The sequence below is a fragment of the Salmo salar genome, chromosome ssa12 (genome assembly GCF_905237065.1).
Source record: "Salmo salar chromosome ssa12, Ssal_v3.1, whole genome shotgun sequence".
NCBI classification, from domain to species: domain Eukaryota; kingdom Metazoa; phylum Chordata; class Actinopteri; order Salmoniformes; family Salmonidae; genus Salmo; species Salmo salar.
The window spans coordinates 57807238-57814946 of record NC_059453.1 but is presented as its reverse complement, the minus strand read 5'-3'; the positions used below and the strand labels follow the sequence as shown (position 1 = coordinate 57814946).

The 7709-nt window shown below is 41.2% G+C and overlaps 1 pseudogene; it reads right to left on the bottom strand.

The window, feature by feature from the left end:
* Positions 1-260: 260 nt before the first annotated feature.
* LOC106565485 (mitochondrial mRNA pseudouridine synthase Trub2-like) lies at positions 261-6951 on the bottom strand (annotated as a pseudogene).
* Positions 6952-7709: the final 758 nt, after the last annotated feature.

The following is a 7709-nucleotide window of genomic DNA, read 5'->3' as shown; positions in this document are numbered from 1 at the left end:
CATTCTGGTATTTCTTGGTTGGTAAAGTGTATTTTGATATCATATCTCATCACAGTTAGAATATTATTTAATTTATAAGATGAATAAACACATTGATACACAAACATAAAGAGGTCACACATTTTACATTGTCAGAAAAAAAGCAGAGACATTGCACATGAAAAATAGCTCAGTCTTTCCACATCTGCATTGATTGACTAAACCCAGTCTATTTTGCAGCTCGTGTAGCTTTCTTTCAAGGATATCTAATCCCAAGGACATCAAGAGCCAAATGCTTTTGAGGTCAATACCAAGTGTAACCGGTGGGAATCACCAGTGTCTGCTGCTTCTTCCTCTATTTCCTGTCTTCGCCTGGCTGTTCCTGTATCCTCCCCTGGCTGTGTGCTCTTGGATGTTTTAGCCTTCCTGGACTGTTGGATGGCCTGTATGACACCAGGGGCAGTCCAGTGTTGGCGGGTCAAAGCGTGCTGTACCGTGAAGGGTCCGTCTCGCGTGCGGCACACTCCTTTTCATACTGCCGTGCTGCGGAGCTCCAATCCCACCTCATGCAAGATTCTGCACAGGTATCGCTGGGTTTCATTCAAACACTGCACCTCTGATTAATGTAATGTGAAAAATGGAATTAGCAAACTATTACAGAATATCTAATACATATCGAATGCAACATTAAGGTGTCTGTTGCAGTTTATCAGTTAAAAAGAGACGTGCCAAATCCTATTGCATGTATGAGGCTTGCCCTGTGTCTCTGTAGCCATGTGTGTGAGCAAGTGTCTATCCAGGAGGTTATTGTACAGTACAGGTGAAATACTTACCCAAGGTAAAGTGGGGTGGTTGGAATTGTAATAAACGCAGGCCTGTCATAATAGGGGGAGATTTCCCATGGGGACGGAGTTTCCCCTTCGCAGCCAGCTCATAGACCTCCTGGGTGTTCATGTCCAGCTTAGAGTACCTGCCAGAACAAACACAGTTATCCTACACTGCTCTGCACACTAGGTATAGCAAAATTACAAATAAGCTTGAGCTGGCACTGACAACTGTGCCTTCAGGAAGTATTCAGACCCCTTGACTTAATCCACATTTTGAGAGATTACACCTTATTATAAAAATGATTAAAATAGTCCCCCCCCCCAATCTACACACAATACCCCATAATGACAAAGCAAAAACAGGTTTAGACATTTTTGCTAATAAAAAAAGACTAAATTAAACATGAAGTATTCAGACCCTTTACACAGTACTTTGTTGTAGCACCTTTGGCAGCGATTACAGCCTCGCGTCTTCTTAGGTATGACGTTACAAGCTTGGCACACCTGTATTTGGAGAGAATCTCCCATTCTTCTCTGCAGATCCTCTCAAGCTCTGTCAGGTTGGATGGGGAGCGTCGCTGCACAGCTATTTTCAGGTCTCTCCAAAGATGTTAGATTGGGTTCAAGTCTGGGCTCTGGCTGGGCCACTCAATGACATTCAGAGACTTGTCCCGGAGTTGTTTTGGCTGTGTACTTAGGGTCGTTGTCCTGTTGGAAGGTGAACCTTCACCTCAGTCTGAGGTTCTGAGAGCTCTGTAGCAATTTTTCTTTCAATGATCTCTCTGTACTTTGCTCCGTTTATCTTTGCCTCATCTTGACTAGTCTCCCAGTCCCTGCCACTGAAAAACATCCCCACAGCATCATTTTGCCACCACCATGCTTCATCGTAGGGATGGTGCCAGGTTTCCTCCAGACGTGACGCTTGGCATTCAGGCCAAAAAGTTCCATCTTGGTTTCATCAGACCAGAGAATCTTGTTTCACATGGTCTGAGGGTCTTAAGGTGTTTTTTGGCAAACTCCAAGCGGGCTGTCATGTGCCTTTTACTGAGGAGTGGCTTCTGTCTGGCCACTCTACCATAAAGGCTTGATTGGTGGAGTGCTACAGAGATGGTTGTCCTTCTGGAAGGTTCTCCCATCTTCCGAAGACACTGTATATCACTAGTGTGGTAAGTAATGGGGTTGAATTGGTACAGGTCTATGGGAATGCTCTAATTGCTATGCCGTGGCTCAGTGAGTAGATAGAGTAAGGTGGACAGAGAGGGATAAGAGGTGGACCACAGACAGGGGCGAAAATCTGATATCAACTTTGGAGGGGACAATTACATTACATTTTCTCAAGAACAATTCCTGAGGGGGACACCAAAAGTAGTGCTGTAACACATAGCCTACGTTTAATATGGTAAATGTATATTGCGGAACCAAAGAAATAAGGTGTTTGCCGTACTCCTAACTACCGGTACCCAAAACTACACAACTAATCACAACAGCAATACCATTGCCTTTAACAAATCTTAGTTCAGTCACCAGTTTAAGTTGAGAGTGGGGGTATCCATGGCATTTTCCAATTATGTTCCTATTTTACAAGTAAAAAAAATTGAGAACCTTTCATAATGTTGCCAAACAAAGACTCAACAAACTTACCTGAGACTCCCTGTCTCTGCCAGTCTGTCCCTGCATATCTGTCCCCAACTCTGCTGTCTGTGTGCCATCTGTTGCCTGCTCTGCCTAATGACATCATTGTGAAACATTTCCATTAGAATTTCATTTCTTTCTTATGAACATTTTATCAACTAGTCTTTGAGATATTAGGCTACTAGGGTTCTTACTTTGCGTTTTGGTGTACTGAAAAATACTCTGATGTCCATTTTTTTCTGCCATTTTTCTGCCATTTCTGTACCTGGTTGGCTACACACACACAGTATGTAGGTTATTTACAGTAGGATATGGGCTTCTATCATCTTATCTTCTATCATTCTATATGGGCTTCGATCTAAAAGGTAGCTAGCAAATGTGAAACGGATTGCAGTGACAAGAGTTGACAGCTGTATGAGTTCCCCATTTACACAACATATGCTGCAACCTTTTGTAATTTTAATTGTTTGTTTCATATTGGCTGGCTTCTAACAATAGCTGAATTTGCAAAGCTAGCGAGCACCAATTCAGTGGTGTTTGCTATAATCTTTGCTACCCGGGTTAAATAAAGGTGAAATAAAATATATAAATAAAAGTTCCCTTGCGACAATTTAGCTTTTGCAACGAGACCATTAAATATATTTAAAACAATGGTAGAAGAGAGTGTAGTTCTGTTCAGTTTATTGCTAACCTTATCACAGGGACTTTGAAGCACTAACTTACATGAATGCTGATCTTGGAATAAATTGACGATAGCAAAGATTCCATCTTTGACGACGCCACATAAATGGAATAGGTACTAGCTAGCTTAATAGTTAATATTTGCGCGCTAGCTCTGCATATTCAGCTAGTGTGTGTGCGCGATTGACTGGATTAACCTCACGTCAGTTACGTGCATTGAGTGCCTTTCAGACAGTAGATACGACCTCTACGTTACCTCGCAAGCTAAGGAACTGGCAGTGGATCAAACCATTGTGAGGCAAAGGGTGGGGGGGTCGCAATCTTTTGAAACTTAAAAACGAGCTATTAAGTGTCTATAATCAGCACAATTGCTTTCATTGCGTATTATTAATATTATTTAAATTACATAGTTATGTTTCAGTGATATATTGGGGGGGGACAAATCATATATTTCCCAGGATGGGGGGGGTCGTGTCCCCCCCGTCCCCCCTGGGATTTCCGCCCCTGACCACAGAACTAGAATGAATGCCGGACGTACGTGAGCAAGGCCTTCTGATTGGATCCCTGCATCATGGCCAGGACTTTATCCAGCTTGTCCCGTGTGATGTGATCTGGAAGGCACGTCAAGGGTTGCAATGCAGTCAAGATAAGGTGTTTATAGATTGAGTATTTCTTTCAGTAAGGTGGAAGACAAAAAAAAGAAAGCGCTGTAACTACCATATGTGGTTCTCTCTATGAGGTGGCCTGTGTGAGAGAAATTGTCTGTGGCCATCCTGAATTCACCCTCCAATGTATAATCCTGAATAAATTAAAAGTACAAAAATAAATGCATCATGGCAATCTCAGCATTGTGTCACAACAATGCCATATGGATTTTCCACCTCCAATAAACTGCATACTCTTTTACATGTAACATAAATAGAGAGGAATGCTTACTCTAGTGACATGAGATCTGTAGAGATCAGTCAAAGCCTTGTTTGCCTGGCCAACACCTAGAACTGAGGAAAAACAGATGTCATGATGATTTACAGCCTCAAACGTCACATGAAAAGTGAAAACTTCATCAGTGCAGTAATGGAGGCCCGAGGGACTTCAGGTTACGAAAAAAAAGGTATGGGAACTGTAAAAATATCTGAACATTATGGAGTGGATAGGAACACACACGTACTCAATTACATGCTTGCTTATACATATGGACTTACATACACACACACACACCTGATCTCACTCTCTCTTTCTCCTCTCCCTCTCTCTCTGTTGTCAAGAACTGTTTTATAATTTAATGTGTTTATTGTTTGTCTATCTTTTTCCTGTATTTGTCTACAAGTTTATATATGTTTACAACAAGCAAGGGGAAGATATCAGAATAGGGGCTTTGGGGAATAATAACATATTGTACAGAATACATTTGTACTGTAGTGAAGCCATCTCTAGAGTAATGCAAGGTCTCTTTCATGATCATGTGAAACGTCAATTGCTATGGAAATGCTGGGATGTGTTTTTCAATTATGTTAAAGGTAATTATGATGCAACTATGATGGTGATACGATATGGATTACAATTATCATCATGAATATTAAGGCTATACGCACTACATGTTACACACATAGACACTCAATCATTTTTATTCACACCTAACCGTTATCAATGCAGAACGTAAATTCATAATTGACTGTGACGGGCTGCAGTCTTTGTGTGGGAGGCACAGGACAGAGGTAAGCCTTTGTAGGGGACTAGTCATGGTGCCATAGTGAGTGTGGAGAAAAGACATATGAGAGGTTGCTCACACAGGTGTTCGGAGTCCAGCGGGTCATTGCCATGGAGATGTGGAAAAATGCAGCAACTGCTAGAGGAAGTTATCTAACATTGATACACTACATGACCAAAAGTATGTGGACATCTGCTCGTTGAACATCTCATTCTAAACTCATGGGCATTAATACAGAGTTGGTCCCCCTTTGCAACTACAACAGTCTCTACTCTTCTGGGAAGGCTTTCCACTAGATGTTGGAACATTGCTGCGGGGACTTGCTTCCATTCAGCCACAAGAGCATTAGTGAGGTCGAGCACTGATGTTGGGCGATTAGGCCTGGCTCGAATTCAGCCTTCCAAATTCATCCCAAAGGTGTTGGATGGGGTTGATGTCAGGGCTCTGTGCATGCAGGTCAAGTTCTTCCACACCGATCTCGACAAACCATTTCTGTATGGACCTCACTTTGTGCACGGGGACATTGTTGTGCTGAAACCGGAAAGGGCTTTCCCCAAACTGTTGCCACAGAATCGCACAGAATCATCTAGAATGTCATTGTATGCTGTAGTGTTAAGTGCAACCAAGGACAAATTGTATGCTGTAGCGTTAAGTGCAACCAAGGCTGTCTGTGCAACCAAAGACAAACGATTTTTATGCACTACACGCTTCAGCACTCGGCGGTCCTGTTCTGTGAGCTTGTGTGGCCTACCACTTTGCGGCTGAGCTGTTGTTGCTCCTAAATGTTTCCACTTCACAATAACAGCACTTACAGTTGACCGGGGAAGCTCTAGCAGGGCAGAAATCTGACAAACTGACTTGTTGGAAATGTAGCATCCTATGACTGTGCCATGTTGAAAGTCACTGAGCTCTTCAATAAGGCCATTCTATTGCCAGTGTTTGTCTATGGAGATTGCATGGTGGTGTGCTCGATTTTATACACTTCTCGGCAACGGGTGTTGGTGAAATAGCCAAATCCACTAATTTGAAGGGTTGTCCACATACTTTTGTTTCGATAGTATATATCTCTATACCACTTACAGTATAGGAGTGTTTATCAATGTAAATTGAATGACACATTTTAACATTGGTATGGGGACTGAAGGGCCCTGTCTGTGACACATCAAATTTGGGCTCAGGTTTAAAAAATGTATCACCCACGCCATCCTCAGTACAAGTATATATGTCTTAGAGTACATCCTTTAATAATACTTACATAAGTATTATCAGTGTACAGGAGCTAGTGGCTACAAATAACTCATTCTGTCATTGCACACAACAGTGTGCTGTCTGTGCCTCTTCTATCACAGTTTGTTGTGTGATCCACGAAGGCTGTCAATATCCTTGGCTCAGAAACATGTTTCATTCGTTACACTCACTTCTGAAACAAAACATGTAATGCTCTGGAAAGCACACGATCAACAAATAATATTATGTCATGAAATATTTGGAAATATCCTAACTTTCCCATGGAAAACCCACCCTATTGAGTAACTGCACAAACTATGAAACTATAGTAAATTAATTGAGTCTATTTAAAGTTACATACAAATATTGTGTGTGTATTCATAAACTTACAAATTGAATTTAGTTATTGAGTTATTTAGGAATGTAGTGATCCTGAGGGTAGGGCCTGGTTTCAGTGGGATAGTGAAGATAAGATACCATTTTTGGAACCACTTTCCTTCCCTGTATTTATTTTATTTTGAATTACATAAATGACATAAAATACAGAAATCAAAATGCAAGCAGAAAGAAAAACACGGTCATAGAAAACAAAAAGTCCTCAGTCAGAAAACAAAAAGTCCTCAGTCAGCTTTCTGAATTGCCCTTAGAGGCAACAAAACATACACTTTAAGAAAGTGTTGAAGATTGTTCCACAAATAAGGTGCAAGAAACTAAAAGTTGATTTACTGTACCTAACTCAGTAGAGACCAAAGGAATTTCCAGAGTTAGCTATTCCTGTGACCGTTGTGGTAACTCATACAGTATGTCTAAAGTTTAGTAATGATGCTAGGTACAGTGGGACTTTTGTAAATGGGCTTTATAAAGGAAAACAAGGCAATGTATTAACTTACGCGACATCAAAGAGGGCCAACCAACTTTGCACTCAAATGTAATTTCAATACGTGTTGAATGGCCAAACATGAGACATCACACACTTCAAAGGTCCACATGATCAATGTAATATCATTTGTGAGTAGTTGTGAGAGCTTTAACGTTACAGTTCAGCCTATCACGTGAGGAATAAAGATGACACATTTAACTTTACATCAGAGCTTGGGAGGAGGAGGGAGAATGTGAGTTTATTAAGGAGAGGTGAGAGAGACGGAAACAGAGAGAGAGAGAGAGAGAGAGAGAGAGAGAGAGAGAGCAAGTGAATGGGAGAGATAGAGTATGTGAGTGAGAGCACAAGAGAAAGGTGGAACGCCTATCCTCTGATCAGTGTAAGATCTTACCAGACTGCAGTCAATTTAGAACATTTCAAAGATAACGCATATGGTTCTAGTTTGACCTTGGGGTCAGGGAGAAGAGATCACAGAGAAGAAACTTCCTTGTCGGTAAGTCCAGTTGTTTTGACCATGTTGAACCGTGGAGGATTAAGTGGAAAACATCTATCGTCATCCCTTGTTTTCATAGAGTTCAAGTATTTTCTCTGTTAATGGTTGACTACTAGTCAGTCATTGCTCCTATTTGTCTTTCATGATTATTTTAAAGGCATCATTTTAACATTATCTATAAAAGCAATATGCAGTAAACCAAGACAAATACTGTACTGTTTTGTGATATGAGGTTTGCATGTGCAGACAGCATTTTAAGATGAGATATTGTGGGGCAGGATT